Raw genomic sequence first — 16,504 nt, 5'->3', positions numbered from 1 at the left:
CCCGGGATCTCAAGGCTGATTGCTTAGTTAATGGACAAAGTCATTTCTGACTTCATTTGGTTCTGAGAGCGAGAAATGCCCCACCCACCCACCCACCCAGCCAAAGTCACACCCTTAGTATCCTACTCACGCAGTTTCCGTAGTGTAGTGGTTATCACGTTCGCCTAACACGCAAAAGGCTCCCCGGTTCGAGACTGGGCGGAAACACATTTTAACAAATTAGACAGTAAACCTATTCACTTAGGGCTCGATCCCAATTTAGGAATTCATGCTTTTCCTACGCACAACTCAGTATTTGCTATTCAGACTTACCCTTTTAAGTCGCGTAACGCACTCTGCTGGGGTGGCTAGCTTGGGCGCTCTGAATAAATTCCTGCTACGTGTGGTCTGAGTTCCATAATGATTCAAATAGGCTACATGTCCCAAATTATTGCAATACTTTAGCTTAATATGATTCACTAATGCTAGCAACCCTCAGGAACAATTCACAAGGATGTGACAGATTAAAGAAAGGTCAACGGAATGAAAGTATGCCAAAATAAATGTATGTGGCTGTTACTGACAGTGGCTCCCGATAGTGGCTAATATTTAACATGATACAAATTGTCAAATAAAACTGGGGAAAGCCCCACAGTGGAGGTGTCATAATACCCATAAAACCTAGCGGTCAAACAGGGAAATGGTTCCAACCATTTTTCCACCATTCATTTTTCCCATATGGGATTTTAGAAACACTTAAAATAATACATTTGTAGTTCTTTATGATAGCCACATTAGCAGTTAATTAGCATTTTTTATAAAAGTCACCTTGTCCTAGAGAGAATTACACGGTTACCATGCCAGGGTAAGCCAACAAGAAACACAGGCCTTTTTGAATAGTTTTTAAAATCCCCTGTGGGGAATATGAATGGTGGAAAAACGATTGGAACCATTTCCCTGTTCGACCGCTAGTTCTTATGGGTATTATGACTCCTACTGTGGTACTCTATTTGGGATATTATGGGCGGTAGACTTGTGGGCATTCCTAACATTTTCCATGACTTCCACTCTCTTTCTCGCAGTTTCCGTAGTGTAGTGGTTATCACGTTCGCCTCACACGCGAAAGGTCCCCGGTTCGAAACCGGGCGGAAACAAATTTTAACAAAACAGATAGTGATGACAGAAACAGGGTCATAACTGAAAAAAACGAAACAAATACATAGGCCTGCAGAATACATGAATAGACCAGTCTTAGACATGTCTTTCATTAACCAGAGGCAGATAGTGATAACTGAAAAAAAAACGAAACAAATACATAGGCCTGCAGAATACATGAATAGACCAGTCTTAGACATGTCTTTCAATAACCAGAGGCAATGCAATGTTATAAAACAGGTTGTTTGGATCCTGGATGCTAATTGGTTAATAGCAGGGAGTTGAAGCACCACCATCCCAGCATTCTGCGGGTAGTGCCTGTTAGCGGTTCCATTAGATTTATAAATGCGCATCCACTGTCCCACGGCCCAGCCAGTCAATTTATAAACTTCATCTCCCCTGGAAAAATGTGTCTAGACCAATGGTATTCAAACCTTTTCAGCAGGGACACCATTTTTTCCTCCAGAATTTCTGGGGTCCCCATTTTTTTGCAATCATTTCTTGTGATCCCACCCCAAATACAACTTTAAAATCGGTATGTTACATTTTTTTTTACATCAACAAATAACCTTCAATTACCCAATCAAATACTTTTTTTCTAATTAACTTTCTCAAAAACGTTTCTATATTGTCTCGTACAATAATCTGTACTCGTAATTTTTTGTTCCTAAATAATAAATATATATATCCCCACTGCAGTCCCCCCGACCCCGACTTTAAATATCACTGGTCTAGACAATATTTCCCAATGCCCCTAGGCTAGCATATGGTTTGAAACAGTTGAGGTTTGTCTAAACCTTGCTGTCTGCCTCTCCAACCTGTGGATCAATGTTGCTGTTTTTTTGATGACATCCACCGTGCGATGTGTATGAATGTGACCAGAATGACAGCTTCTCTGAGCCAGGCAAATTAATTTATCAGGGTCATTATAATGGATATATCCAAAGAAATGGCAATATAATCCTAGGTAAAACAAACAAAAGTGCAGACAGTTTTCTGTCATTTCAGCTGCTTGATGTAATTGTGTGATAGATTTAGTTGGCTGGCTAGCAAAGGAAAAGTAGCTAGCCTGCATAGCTACAGTGCATTCGGAAAGTATTCAGACCCCTTACTTTTTTCCACATTTTGTTACGTTACAGCCTTATTCTGAAAACGGATTAAGTCAAATAAAATCTATCTACACACAATACCCCATAATGACAAAGCGATAACATATCATTTTTAATTCATAAAAAAAGATTTAAAAAATACCTTATTTACATACGTTTTCAGACCCTTTGCTATGAGGCTGGAAATTGAGCTCAGGTCCATCCTGTTTCCATTGATCATCCTTGAGATGTTTCTACAACTTGATTGGAGTCCACCTGTGGTAAATTCAATGGATTGGTCATGATTTGAAAAGGCACACACCTGTCTGTCTATATAAGGTTCCACAGTTGACAGTGCATGTCAGAGCATAAACTAAGCCATGAGGTGGAAGGAATTGTCCCTAGAGCTCCGAGAGAGGATTGTGTCGAGGCACAGACGTGGGGAAGGGTACCGATACATTTCTGCAGCATTGAAGGTACCCAAGAACACAGTGGCTTCCATCATTCTTAAAAGGAAGAAGTTTGGAACCACCAAGACTCTTCCAAGAGCCGGCTGCTCAGCCAAACCATCCCTACGGTGAATCAGCCCTTATTCAGGAGTTATTCACACGATAATTCCCGGGATCTCAAGGCTGATTGCTTAGTTAATGGACAAAGTCATTTCTGACTTCATTTGGTTCTGAGAGCGAGAAATGCCCCACCCACCCACCCACCCAGCCAAAGTCACACCCTTAGTATCCTACTCACGCAGTTTCCGTAGTGTAGTGGTTATCACGTTCGCCTAACACGCAAAAGGCTCCCCGGTTCGAGACTGGGCGGAAACACATTTTAACAAATTAGACAGTAAACCTATTCACTTAGGGCTCGATCCCAATTTAGGAATTCATGCTTTTCCTACGCACAACTCAGTATTTGCTATTCAGACTTACCCTTTTAAGTCGCGTAACGCACTCTGCTGGGGTGGCTAGCTTGGGCGCTCTGAATAAATTCCTGCTACGTGTGGTCTGAGTTCCATAATGATTCAAATAGGCTACATGTCCCAAATTATTGCAATACTTTAGCTTAATATGATTCACTAATGCTAGCAACCCTCAGGAACAATTCACAAGGATGTGACAGATTAAAGAAAGGTCAACGGAATGAAAGTATGCCAAAATAAATGTATGTGGCTGTTACTGACAGTGGCTCCCGATAGTGGCTAATATTTAACATGATACAAATTGTCAAATAAAACTGGGGAAAGCCCCACAGTGGAGGTGTCATAATACCCATAAAACCTAGCGGTCAAACAGGGAAATGGTTCCAACCATTTTTCCACCATTCATTTTTCCCATATGGGATTTTAGAAACACTTAAAATAATACATTTGTAGTTCTTTATGATAGCCACATTAGCAGTTAATTAGCATTTTTTATAAAAGTCACCTTGTCCTAGAGAGAATTACACGGTTACCATGCCAGGGTAAGCCAACAAGAAACACAGGCCTTTTTGAATAGTTTTTAAAATACCCTGTGGGGAATATGAATGGTGGAAAAACGATTGGAACCATTTCCCTGTTCGACCGCTAGTTCTTATGGGTATTATGACTCCTACTGTGGTACTCTATTTGGGATATTATGGGCGGTAGACTTGTGGGCATTCCTAACATTTTCCATGACTTCCACTGTTTTCTAGCAGTTTCCGTAGTGTAGTGGTTATCACGTTCGCCTCACACGCGAAAGGTCCCCGGTTTGAAACCGGGCGGAAACAAATTTTAACAAAACAGATAGTGATGACAGAAACAGGGTCATAACTGAAAAAAACGAAACAAATACATAGGCCTACAGAATACATGAATAGACCAGTCTTAGACATGTCTTTCATTAACCAGAGGCAGATAGTGATAACTGAAAAAAAACGAAACAAATACATAGGCCTGCAGAATACATGAATAGACCAGTCTTAGACATGTCTTTCAATAACCAGAGGCAATGCAATGTTATAAAACAGGTTGTTTGGATCCTGGATGCTAATTGGTTAATAGCAGGGAGTTGAAGCACCACCATCCCAGCATTCTGCGGGTAGTGCCTGTTAGCGGTTCCATTAGATTTATAAATGCGCATCCACTGTCCCACGGCCCAGCCAGTCAATTTATAAACTTCATCTCCCCTGGAAAAATGTGTCTAGACCAATGGTATTCAAACCTTTTCAGCAGGGACACCATTTTTTCCTCCAGAATTTCTGGGGTCCCCATTTTTTTGCAATCATTTCTTGTGATCCCACCCCAAATACAACTTTAAAATCGGTATGTTACATTTTTTTTTACATCAACAAATAACCTTCAATTACCCAATCAAATACTTTTTTTCTAATTAACTTTCTCAAAAACGTTTCTATATTGTCTCGTACAATAATCTGTACTCGTAATTTTTTGTTCCTAAATAATAAATATATATATCCCCACTGCAGTCCCCCCGACCCCGACTTTAAATATCACTGGTCTAGACAATATTTCCCAATGCCCCTAGGCTAGCATATGGTTTGAAACAGTTGAGGTTTGTCTAAACCTTGCTGTCTGCCTCTCCAACCTGTGGATCAATGTTGCTGTTTTTTTGATGACATCCACCGTGCGATGTGTATGAATGTGACCAGAATGACAGCTTCTCTGAGCCAGGCAAATTAATTTATCAGGGTCATTATAATGGATATATCCAAAGAAATGGCAATATAATCCTAGGTAAAACAAACAAAAGTGCAGACAGTTTTCTGTCATTTCAGCTGCTTGATGTAATTGTGTGATAGATTTAGTTGGCTGGCTAGCAAAGGAAAAGTAGCTAGCCTGCATAGCTACAGTGCATTCGGAAAGTATTCAGACCCCTTACTTTTTTCCACATTTTGTTACGTTACAGCCTTATTCTGAAAACGGATTAAGTCAAATAAAATCTATCTACACACAATACCCCATAATGACAAAGCGATAACATATCATTTTTAATTCATAAAAAAAGATTTAAAAAATACCTTATTTACATACGTTTTCAGACCCTTTGCTATGAGGCTGGAAATTGAGCTCAGGTCCATCCTGTTTCCATTGATCATCCTTGAGATGTTTCTACAACTTGATTGGAGTCCACCTGTGGTAAATTCAATGGATTGGTCATGATTTGAAAAGGCACACACCTGTCTGTCTATATAAGGTTCCACAGTTGACAGTGCATGTCAGAGCATAAACTAAGCCATGAGGTGGAAGGAATTGTCCCTAGAGCTCCGAGAGAGGATTGTGTCGAGGCACAGACGTGGGGAAGGGTACCGATACATTTCTGCAGCATTGAAGGTACCCAAGAACACAGTGGCTTCCATCATTCTTAAAAGGAAGAAGTTTGGAACCACCAAGACTCTTCCAAGAGCCGGCTGCTCAGCCAAACCATCCCTACGGTGAATCAGCCCTTATTCAGGAGTTATTCACACGATAATTCCCGGGATCTCAAGGCTGATTGCTTAGTTAATGGACAAAGTCATTTCTGACTTCATTTGGTTCTGAGAGCGAGAAATGCCCCACCCACCCACCCACCCAGCCAAAGTCACACCCTTAGTATCCTACTCACGCAGTTTCCGTAGTGTAGTGGTTATCACGTTCGCCTAACACGCAAAAGGCTCCCCGGTTCGAGACTGGGCGGAAACACATTTTAACAAATTAGACAGTAAACCTATTCACTTAGGGCTCGATCCCAATTTAGGAATTCATGCTTTTCCTACGCACAACTCAGTATTTGCTATTCAGACTTACCCTTTTAAGTCGCGTAACGCACTCTGCTGGGGTGGCTAGCTTGGGCGCTCTGAATAAATTCCTGCTACGTGTGGTCTGAGTTCCATAATGATTCAAATAGGCTACATGTCCCAAATTATTGCAATACTTTAGCTTAATATGATTCACTAATGCTAGCAACCCTCAGGAACAATTCACAAGGATGTGACAGATTAAAGAAAGGTCAACGGAATGAAAGTATGCCAAAATAAATGTATGTGGCTGTTACTGACAGTGGCTCCCGATAGTGGCTAATATTTAACATGATACAAATTGTCAAATAAAACTGGGGAAAGCCCCACAGTGGAGGTGTCATAATACCCATAAAACCTAGCGGTCAAACAGGGAAATGGTTCCAACCATTTTTCCACCATTCATTTTTCCCATATGGGATTTTAGAAACACTTAAAATAATACATTTGTAGTTCTTTATGATAGCCACATTAGCAGTTAATTAGCATTTTTTATAAAAGTCACCTTGTCCTAGAGAGAATTACACGGTTACCATGCCAGGGTAAGCCAACAAGAAACACAGGCCTTTTTGAATAGTTTTTAAAATCCCCTGTGGGGAATATGAATGGTGGAAAAACGATTGGAACCATTTCCCTGTTCGACCGCTAGTTCTTATGGGTATTATGACTCCTACTGTGGTACTCTATTTGGGATATTATGGGCGGTAGACTTGTGGGCATTCCTAACATTTTCCATGACTTCCACTCTCTTTCTCGCAGTTTCCGTAGTGTAGTGGTTATCACGTTCGCCTCACACGCGAAAGGTCCCCGGTTCGAAACCGGGCGGAAACAAATTTTAACAAAACAGATAGTGATGACAGAAACAGGGTCATAACTGAAAAAAACGAAACAAATACATAGGCCTGCAGAATACATGAATAGACCAGTCTTAGACATGTCTTTCATTAACCAGAGGCAGATAGTGATAACTGAGAAAAAAACGAAACAAATACATAGGCCTGCAGAATACATGAATAGACCAGTCTTAGACATGTCTTTCAATAACCAGAGGCAATGCAATGTTATAAAACAGGTTGTTTGGATCCTGGATGCTAATTGGTTAATAGCAGGGAGTTGAAGCACCACCATCCCAGCATTCTGCGGGTAGTGCCTGTTAGCGGTTCCATTAGATTTATAAATGCGCATCCACTGTCCCACGGCCCAGCCAGTCAATTTATAAACTTCATCTCCCCTGGAAAAATGTGTCTAGACCAATGGTATTCAAACCTTTTCAGCAGGGACACCATTTTTTCCTCCAGAATTTCTGGGGTCCCCATTTTTTTGCAATCATTTCTTGTGATCCCACCCCAAATACAACTTTAAAATCGGTATGTTACATTTTTTTTTACATCAACAAATAACCTTCAATTACCCAATCAAATACTTTTTTTCTAATTAACTTTCTCAAAAACGTTTCTATATTGTCTCGTACAATAATCTGTACTCGTAATTTTTTGTTCCTAAATAATAAATATATATATCCCCACTGCAGTCCCCCCGACCCCGACTTTAAATATCACTGGTCTAGACAATATTTCCCAATGCCCCTAGGCTAGCATATGGTTTGAAACAGTTGAGGTTTGTCTAAACCTTGCTGTCTGCCTCTCCAACCTGTGGATCAATGTTGCTGTTTTTTTGATGACATCCACCGTGCGATGTGTATGAATGTGACCAGAATGACAGCTTCTCTGAGCCAGGCAAATTAATTTATCAGGGTCATTATAATGGATATATCCAAAGAAATGGCAATATAATCCTAGGTAAAACAAACAAAAGTGCAGACAGTTTTCTGTCATTTCAGCTGCTTGATGTAATTGTGTGATAGATTTAGTTGGCTGGCTAGCAAAGGAAAAGTAGCTAGCCTGCATAGCTACAGTGCATTCGGAAAGTATTCAGACCCCTTACTTTTTTCCACATTTTGTTACGTTACAGCCTTATTCTGAAAACGGATTAAGTCAAATAAAATCTATCTACACACAATACCCCATAATGACAAAGCGATAACATATCATTTTTAATTCATAAAAAAAGATTTAAAAAATACCTTATTTACATACGTTTTCAGACCCTTTGCTATGAGGCTGGAAATTGAGCTCAGGTCCATCCTGTTTCCATTGATCATCCTTGAGATGTTTCTACAACTTGATTGGAGTCCACCTGTGGTAAATTCAATGGATTGGTCATGATTTGAAAAGGCACACACCTGTCTGTCTATATAAGGTTCCACAGTTGACAGTGCATGTCAGAGCATAAACTAAGCCATGAGGTGGAAGGAATTGTCCCTAGAGCTCCGAGAGAGGATTGTGTCGAGGCACAGACGTGGGGAAGGGTACCGATACATTTCTGCAGCATTGAAGGTACCCAAGAACACAGTGGCTTCCATCATTCTTAAAAGGAAGAAGTTTGGAACCACCAAGACTCTTCCAAGAGCCGGCTGCTCAGCCAAACCATCCCTACGGTGAATCAGCCCTTATTCAGGAGTTATTCACACGATAATTCCCGGGATCTCAAGGCTGATTGCTTAGTTAATGGACAAAGTCATTTCTGACTTCATTTGGTTCTGAGAGCGAGAAATGCCCCACCCACCCACCCACCCAGCCAAAGTCACACCCTTAGTATCCTACTCATGCAGTTTCCGTAGTGTAGTGGTTATCACGTTCGCCTAACACGCAAAAGGCTCCCCGCTTCGAGACTGGGCGGAAACACATTTTAACAAATTAGACAGTAAACCTATTCACTTAGGGCTCGATCCCAATTTAGGAATTCATGCTTTTCCTACGCACAACTCAGTATTTGCTATTCAGACTTACCCTTTTAAGTCGCGTAACGCACTCTGCTGGGGTGGCTAGCTTGGGCGCTCTGAATAAATTCCTGCTACGTGTGGTCTGAGTTCCATAATGATTCAAATAGGCTACATGTCCCAAATTATTGCAATACTTTAGCTTAATATGATTCACTAATGCTAGCAACCCTCAGGAACAATTCACAAGGATGTGACAGATTAAAGAAAGGTCAACGGAATGAAAGTATGCCAAAATAAATGTATGTGGCTGTTACTGACAGTGGCTCCCGATAGTGGCTAATATTTAACATGATACAAATTGTCAAATAAAACTGGGGAAAGCCCCACAGTGGAGGTGTCATAATACCCATAAAACCTAGCGGTCAAACAGGGAAATGGTTCCAACCATTTTTCCACCATTCATTTTTCCCATATGGGATTTTAGAAACACTTAAAATAATACATTTGTAGTTCTTTATGATAGCCACATTAGCAGTTAATTAGCATTTTTTATAAAAGTCACCTTGTCCTAGAGAGAATTACACGGTTACCATGCCAGGGTAAGCCAACAAGAAACACAGGCCTTTTTGAATAGTTTTTAAAATCCCCTGTGGGGAATATGAATGGTGGAAAAACGATTGGAACCATTTCCCTGTTCGACCGCTAGTTCTTATGGGTATTATGACTCCTACTGTGGTACTCTATTTGGGATATTATGGGCGGTAGACTTGTGGGCATTCCTAACATTTTCCATGACTTCCACTCTCTTTCTCGCAGTTTCCGTAGTGTAGTGGTTATCACGTTCGCCTCACACGCGAAAGGTCCCCGGTTCGAAACCGGGCGGAAATAAATTTTAACAAAACAGATAGTGATGACAGAAACAGGGTCATAACTGAAAAAAACGAAACAAATACATAGGCCTGCAGAATACATGAATAGACCAGTCTTAGACATGTCTTTCATTAACCAGAGGCAGATAGTGATAACTGAGAAAAAAACGAAACAAATACATAGGCCTGCAGAATACATGAATAGACCAGTCTTAGACATATCTTTCAATAACCAGAGGCAATGCAATGTTATAAAACAGGTTGTTTGGATCCTGGATGCTAATTGGTTAATAGCAGGGAGTTGAAGCACCACCATCCCAGCATTCTGCGGGTAGTGCCTGTTAGCGGTTCCATTAGATTTATAAATGCGCATCCACTGTCCCACGGCCCAGCCAGTCAATTTATAAACTTCATCTCCCCTGGAAAAATGTGTCTAGACCAATGGTATTCAAACCTTTTCAGCAGGGACACCATTTTTTCCTCCAGAATTTCTGGGGTCCCCATTTTTTTGCAATCATTTCTTGTGATCCCACCCCAAATACAACTTTAAAATCGGTATGTTACATTTTTTTTTACATCAACAAATAACCTTCAATTACCCAATCAAATACTTTTTTTCTAATTAACTTTCTCAAAAACGTTTCTATATTGTCTCGTACAATAATCTGTACTCGTAATTTTTTGTTCCTAAATAATAAATATATATATCCCCACTGCAGTCCCCCCGACCCCGACTTTAAATATCACTGGTCTAGACAATATTTCCCAATGCCCCTAGGCTAGCATATGGTTTGAAACAGTTGAGGTTTGTCTAAACCTTGCTGTCTGCCTCTCCAACCTGTGGATCAATGTTGCTGTTTTTTTGATGACATCCACCGTGCGATGTGTATGAATGTGACCAGAATGACAGCTTCTCTGAGCCAGGCAAATTAATTTATCAGGGTCATTATAATGGATATATCCAAAGAAATGGCAATATAATCCTAGGTAAAACAAACAAAAGTGCAGACAGTTTTCTGTCATTTCAGCTGCTTGATGTAATTGTGTGATAGATTTAGTTGGCTGGCTAGCAAAGGAAAAGTAGCTAGCCTGCATAGCTACAGTGCATTCGGAAAGTATTCAGACCCCTTACTTTTTTCCACATTTTGTTACGTTACAGCCTTATTCTGAAAACGGATTAAGTCAAATAAAATCTATCTACACACAATACCCCATAATGACAAAGCGATAACATATCATTTTTAATTCATAAAAAAAGATTTAAAAAATACCTTATTTACATACGTTTTCAGACCCTTTGCTATGAGGCTGGAAATTGAGCTCAGGTCCATCCTGTTTCCATTGATCATCCTTGAGATGTTTCTACAACTTGATTGGAGTCCACCTGTGGTAAATTCAATGGATTGGTCATGATTTGAAAAGGCACACACCTGTCTGTCTATATAAGGTTCCACAGTTGACAGTGCATGTCAGAGCATAAACTAAGCCATGAGGTGGAAGGAATTGTCCCTAGAGCTCCGAGAGAGGATTGTGTCGAGGCACAGACGTGGGGAAGGGTACCGATACATTTCTGCAGCATTGAAGGTACCCAAGAACACAGTGGCTTCCATCATTCTTAAAAGGAAGAAGTTTGGAACCACCAAGACTCTTCCAAGAGCCGGCTGCTCAGCCAAACCATCCCTACGGTGAATCAGCCCTTATTCAGGAGTTATTCACACGATAATTCCCGGGATCTCAAGGCTGATTGCTTAGTTAATGGACAAAGTCATTTCTGACTTCATTTGGTTCTGAGAGCGAGAAATGCCCCACCCACCCACCCACCCAGCCAAAGTCACACCCTTAGTATCCTACTCATGCAGTTTCCGTAGTGTAGTGGTTATCACGTTCGCCTAACACGCAAAAGGCTCCCCGGTTCGAGACTGGGCGGAAACACATTTTAACAAATTAGACAGTAAACCTATTCACTTAGGGCTCGATCCCAATTTAGGAATTCATGCTTTTCCTACGCACAACTCAGTATTTGCTATTCAGACTTACCCTTTTAAGTCGCGTAACGCACTCTGCTGGGGTGGCTAGCTTGGGCGCTCTGAATAAATTCCTGCTACGTGTGGTCTGAGTTCCATAATGATTCAAATAGGCTACATGTCCCAAATTATTGCAATACTTTAGCTTAATATGATTCACTAATGCTAGCAACCCTCAGGAACAATTCACAAGGATGTGACAGATTAAAGAAAGGTCAACGGAATGAAAGTATGCCAAAATAAATGTATGTGGCTGTTACTGACAGTGGCTCCCGATAGTGGCTAATATTTAACATGATACAAATTGTCAAATAAAACTGGGGAAAGCCCCACAGTGGAGGTGTCATAATACCCATAAAACCTAGCGGTCAAACAGGGAAATGGTTCCAACCATTTTTCCACCATTCATTTTTCCCATATGGGATTTTAGAAACACTTAAAATAATACATTTGTAGTTCTTTATGATAGCCACATTAGCAGTTAATTAGCATTTTTTATAAAAGTCACCTTGTCCTAGAGAGAATTACACGGTTACCATGCCAGGGTAAGCCAACAAGAAACACAGGCCTTTTTGAATAGTTTTTAAAATACCCTGTGGGGAATATGAATGGTGGAAAAACGATTGGAACCATTTCCCTGTTCGACCGCTAGTTCTTATGGGTATTATGACTCCTACTGTGGTACTCTATTTGGGATATTATGGGCGGTAGACTTGTGGGCATTCCTAACATTTTCCATGACTTCCACTCTTTTTATAGCAGTTTCCGTAGTGTAGTGGTTATCACGTTCGCCTCACACGCGAAAGGTCCCCGGTTCGAAACCGGGCGGAAACAAATTTTAACAAAACAGATAGTGATGACAGAAACAGGGTCATAACTGAAAAAAACGAAACAAATACATAGGCCTACAGAATACATGAATAGACCAGTCTTAGACATGTCTTTCATTAACCAGAGGCAGATAGTGATAACTGAAAAAAAACGAAACAAATACATAGGCCTGCAGAATACATGAATAGACCAGTCTTAGACATGTCTTTCAATAACCAGAGGCAATGCAATGTTATAAAACAGGTTGTTTGGATCCTGGATGCTAATTGGTTAATAGCAGGGAGTTGAAGCACCACCATCCCAGCATTCTGCGGGTAGTGCCTGTTAGCGGTTCCATTAGATTTATAAATGCGCATCCACTGTCCCACGGCCCAGCCAGTCAATTTATAAACTTCATCTCCCCTGGAAAAATGTGTCTAGACCAATGGTATTCAAACCTTTTCAGCAGGGACACCATTTTTTCCTCCAGAATTTCTGGGGTCCCCATTTTTTTGCAATCATTTCTTGTGATCCCACCCCAAATACAACTTTAAAATCGGTATGTTACATTTTTTTTTACATCAACAAATAACCTTCAATTACCCAATCAAATACTTTTTTTCTAATTAACTTTCTCAAAAACGTTTCTATATTGTCTCGTACAATAATCTGTACTCGTAATTTTTTGTTCCTAAATAATAAATATATATATCCCCACTGCAGTCCCCCCGACCCCGACTTTAAATATCACTGGTCTAGACAATATTTCCCAATGCCCCTAGGCTAGCATATGGTTTGAAACAGTTGAGGTTTGTCTAAACCTTGCTGTCTGCCTCTCCAACCTGTGGATCAATGTTGCTGTTTTTTTGATGACATCCACCGTGCGATGTGTATGAATGTGACCAGAATGACAGCTTCTCTGAGCCAGGCAAATTAATTTATCAGGGTCATTATAATGGATATATCCAAAGAAATGGCAATATAATCCTAGGTAAAACAAACAAAAGTGCAGACAGTTTTCTGTCATTTCAGCTGCTTGATGTAATTGTGTGATAGATTTAGTTGGCTGGCTAGCAAAGGAAAAGTAGCTAGCCTGCATAGCTACAGTGCATTCGGAAAGTATTCAGACCCCTTACTTTTTTCCACATTTTGTTACGTTACAGCCTTATTCTGAAAACGGATTAAGTCAAATAAAATCTATCTACACACAATACCCCATAATGACAAAGCGATAACATATCATTTTTAATTCATAAAAAAAGATTTAAAAAATACCTTATTTACATACGTTTTCAGACCCTTTGCTATGAGGCTGGAAATTGAGCTCAGGTCCATCCTGTTTCCATTGATCATCCTTGAGATGTTTCTACAACTTGATTGGAGTCCACCTGTGGTAAATTCAATGGATTGGTCATGATTTGAAAAGGCACACACCTGTCTGTCTATATAAGGTTCCACAGTTGACAGTGCATGTCAGAGCATAAACTAAGCCATGAGGTGGAAGGAATTGTCCCTAGAGCTCCGAGAGAGGATTGTGTCGAGGCACAGACGTGGGGAAGGGTACCGATACATTTCTGCAGCATTGAAGGTACCCAAGAACACAGTGGCTTCCATCATTCTTAAAAGGAAGAAGTTTGGAACCACCAAGACTCTTCCAAGAGCCGGCTGCTCAGCCAAACCATCCCTACGGTGAATCAGCCCTTATTCAGGAGTTATTCACACGATAATTCCCGGGATCTCAAGGCTGATTGCTTAGTTAATGGACAAAGTCATTTCTGACTTCATTTGGTTCTGAGAGCGAGAAATGCCCCACCCACCCACCCACCCAGCCAAAGTCACACCCTTAGTATCCTACTCATGCAGTTTCCGTAGTGTAGTGGTTATCACGTTCGCCTAACACGCAAAAGGCTCCCCGGTTCGAGACTGGGCGGAAACACATTTTAACAAATTAGACAGTAAACCTATTCACTTAGGGCTCGATCACAATTTAGGAATTCATGCTTTTCCTACGCACAACTCAGTATTTGCTATTCAGACTTACCCTTTTAAGTCGCGTAACGCACTCTGCTGGGGTGGCTAGCTTGGGCGCTCTGAATAAATTCCTGCTACGTGTGGTCTGAGTTCCATAATGATTCAAATAGGCTACATGTCCCAAATTATTGCAATACTTTAGCTTAATATGATTCACTAATGCTAGCAACCCTCAGGAACAATTCACAAGGATGTGACAGATTAAAGAAAGGTCAACGGAATGAAAGTATGCCAAAATAAATGTATGTGGCTGTTACTGACAGTGGCTCCCGATAGTGGCTAATATTTAACATGATACAAATTGTCAAATAAAACTGGGGAAAGCCCCACAGTGGAGGTGTCATAATACCCATAAAACCTAGCGGTCAAACAGGGAAATGGTTCCAACCATTTTTCCACCATTCATTTTTCCCATATGGGATTTTAGAAACACTTAAAATAATACATTTGTAGTTCTTTATGATAGCCACATTAGCAGTTAATTAGCATTTTTTATAAAAGTCACCTTGTCCTAGAGAGAATTACACGGTTACCATGCCAGGGTAAGCCAACAAGAAACACAGGCCTTTTTGAATAGTTTTTAAAATACCCTGTGGGGAATATGAATGGTGGAAAAACGATTGGAACCATTTCCCTGTTCGACCGCTAGTTCTTATGGGTATTATGACTCCTACTGTGGTACTCTATTTGGGATATTATGGGCGGTAGACTTGTGGGCATTCCTAACATTTTCCATGACTTCCACTCTTTTTATAGCAGTTTCCGTAGTGTAGTGGTTATCACGTTCGCCTCACACGCGAAAGGTCCCCGGTTCGAAACCGGGCGGAAACAAATTTTAACAAAACAGATAGTGATGACAGAAACAGGGTCATAACTGAAAAAAACGAAACAAATACATAGGCCTACAGAATACATGAATAGACCAGTCTTAGACATGTCTTTCATTAACCAGAGGCAGATAGTGATAACTGAAAAAAAACGAAACAAATACATAGGCCTGCAGAATACATGAATAGACCAGTCTTAGACATGTCTTTCAATAACCAGAGGCAATGCAATGTTATAAAACAGGTTGTTTGGATCCTGGATGCTAATTGGTTAATAGCAGGGAGTTGAAGCACCACCATCCCAGCATTCTGCGGGTAGTGCCTGTTAGGGGTTCCATTAGATTTATAAATGCGCATCCACTGACCCACGGCCCAGCCAGTCAATTTATAAACTTCATCTCCCCTGGAAAAATGTGTCTAGACAAATGGTATTCAAACCTTTTCAGCAGGGACACCATTTTTTCCTCCAGAATTTCTGGGGTCCCCATTTTTTTGCAATCATTTCTTGTGATCCCACCCCAAATACAACTTTAAAATCGGTATGTTACATTTTTTTTTACATCAACAAATAACCTTCAATTACCCAATCAAATACTTTTTTTCTAATTAACTTTCTCAAAAACGTTTCTATATTGTCTCGTACAATAATCTGTACTCGTAATTTTTTGTTCCTAAATAATAAATATATATATCCCCACTGCAGTCCCCCCGACCCCGACTTTAAATATCACTGGTCTAGACAATATTTCCCAATGCCCCTAGGCTAGCATATGGTTTGAAACAGTTGAGGTTTGTCTAAACCTTGCTGTCTGCCTCTCCAACCTGTGGATCAATGTTGCTGTTTTTTTGATGACATCCACCGTGCGATGTGTATGAATGTGACCAGAATGACAGCTTCTCTGAGCCAGGCAAATTAATTTATCAGGGTCATTATAATGGATATATCCAAAGAAATGGCAATATAATCCTAGGTAAAACAAACAAAAGTGCAGACAGTTTTCTGTCATTTCAGCTGCTTGATGTAATTGTGTGATAGATTTAGTTGGCTGGCTAGCAAAGGAAAAGTAGCTAGCCTGCATAGCTACAGTGCATTCGGAAAGTATTCAGACCCCTTACTTTTTTCCACATTTTGTTACGTTACAGCCTTATTCTGAAAACGGATTAAGTCAAATAAAATCTATCT

The 16,504-nt window shown here is 40.4% G+C and overlaps 6 non-coding genes across 6 annotated transcripts; all 6 read left to right on the top strand.

Moving 5' to 3' along the window:
- The first annotated feature begins 1,060 nt into the window (after positions 1–1,060).
- On the top strand, positions 1,061–1,133 carry trnav-cac (transfer RNA valine (anticodon CAC)). The gene has a single exon. It is a non-coding gene; the product is annotated as a tRNA-Val (tRNA).
- Positions 1,134–3,898: 2,765 nt separating this feature from the next.
- trnav-cac (transfer RNA valine (anticodon CAC)) lies at positions 3,899–3,971 on the top strand. Its single transcript has one exon. It is a non-coding gene; the product is annotated as a tRNA-Val (tRNA).
- Positions 3,972–6,736: 2,765 nt separating this feature from the next.
- Positions 6,737–6,809, top strand: trnav-cac (transfer RNA valine (anticodon CAC)). Its single transcript has one exon. It is a non-coding gene; the product is annotated as a tRNA-Val (tRNA).
- Positions 6,810–9,575: 2,766 nt separating this feature from the next.
- On the top strand, positions 9,576–9,648 carry trnav-cac (transfer RNA valine (anticodon CAC)). The gene has a single exon. It is a non-coding gene; the product is annotated as a tRNA-Val (tRNA).
- Positions 9,649–12,414: 2,766 nt separating this feature from the next.
- On the top strand, positions 12,415–12,487 carry trnav-cac (transfer RNA valine (anticodon CAC)). Its single transcript has one exon. It is a non-coding gene; the product is annotated as a tRNA-Val (tRNA).
- A 2,765-nt stretch (positions 12,488–15,252) lies between these two features.
- Positions 15,253–15,325, top strand: trnav-cac (transfer RNA valine (anticodon CAC)). The gene has a single exon. It is a non-coding gene; the product is annotated as a tRNA-Val (tRNA).
- The last annotated feature ends 1,179 nt before the right edge of the window (positions 15,326–16,504 follow it).

This window comes from Salmo salar, chromosome 14 (assembly GCF_965601325.2).
Source record: "Salmo salar chromosome 14, fSalSal1, whole genome shotgun sequence".
Lineage (NCBI taxonomy): Eukaryota > Metazoa > Chordata > Actinopteri > Salmoniformes > Salmonidae > Salmo > Salmo salar.
This window is presented reverse-complemented; position numbering and strand designations above follow the sequence as displayed.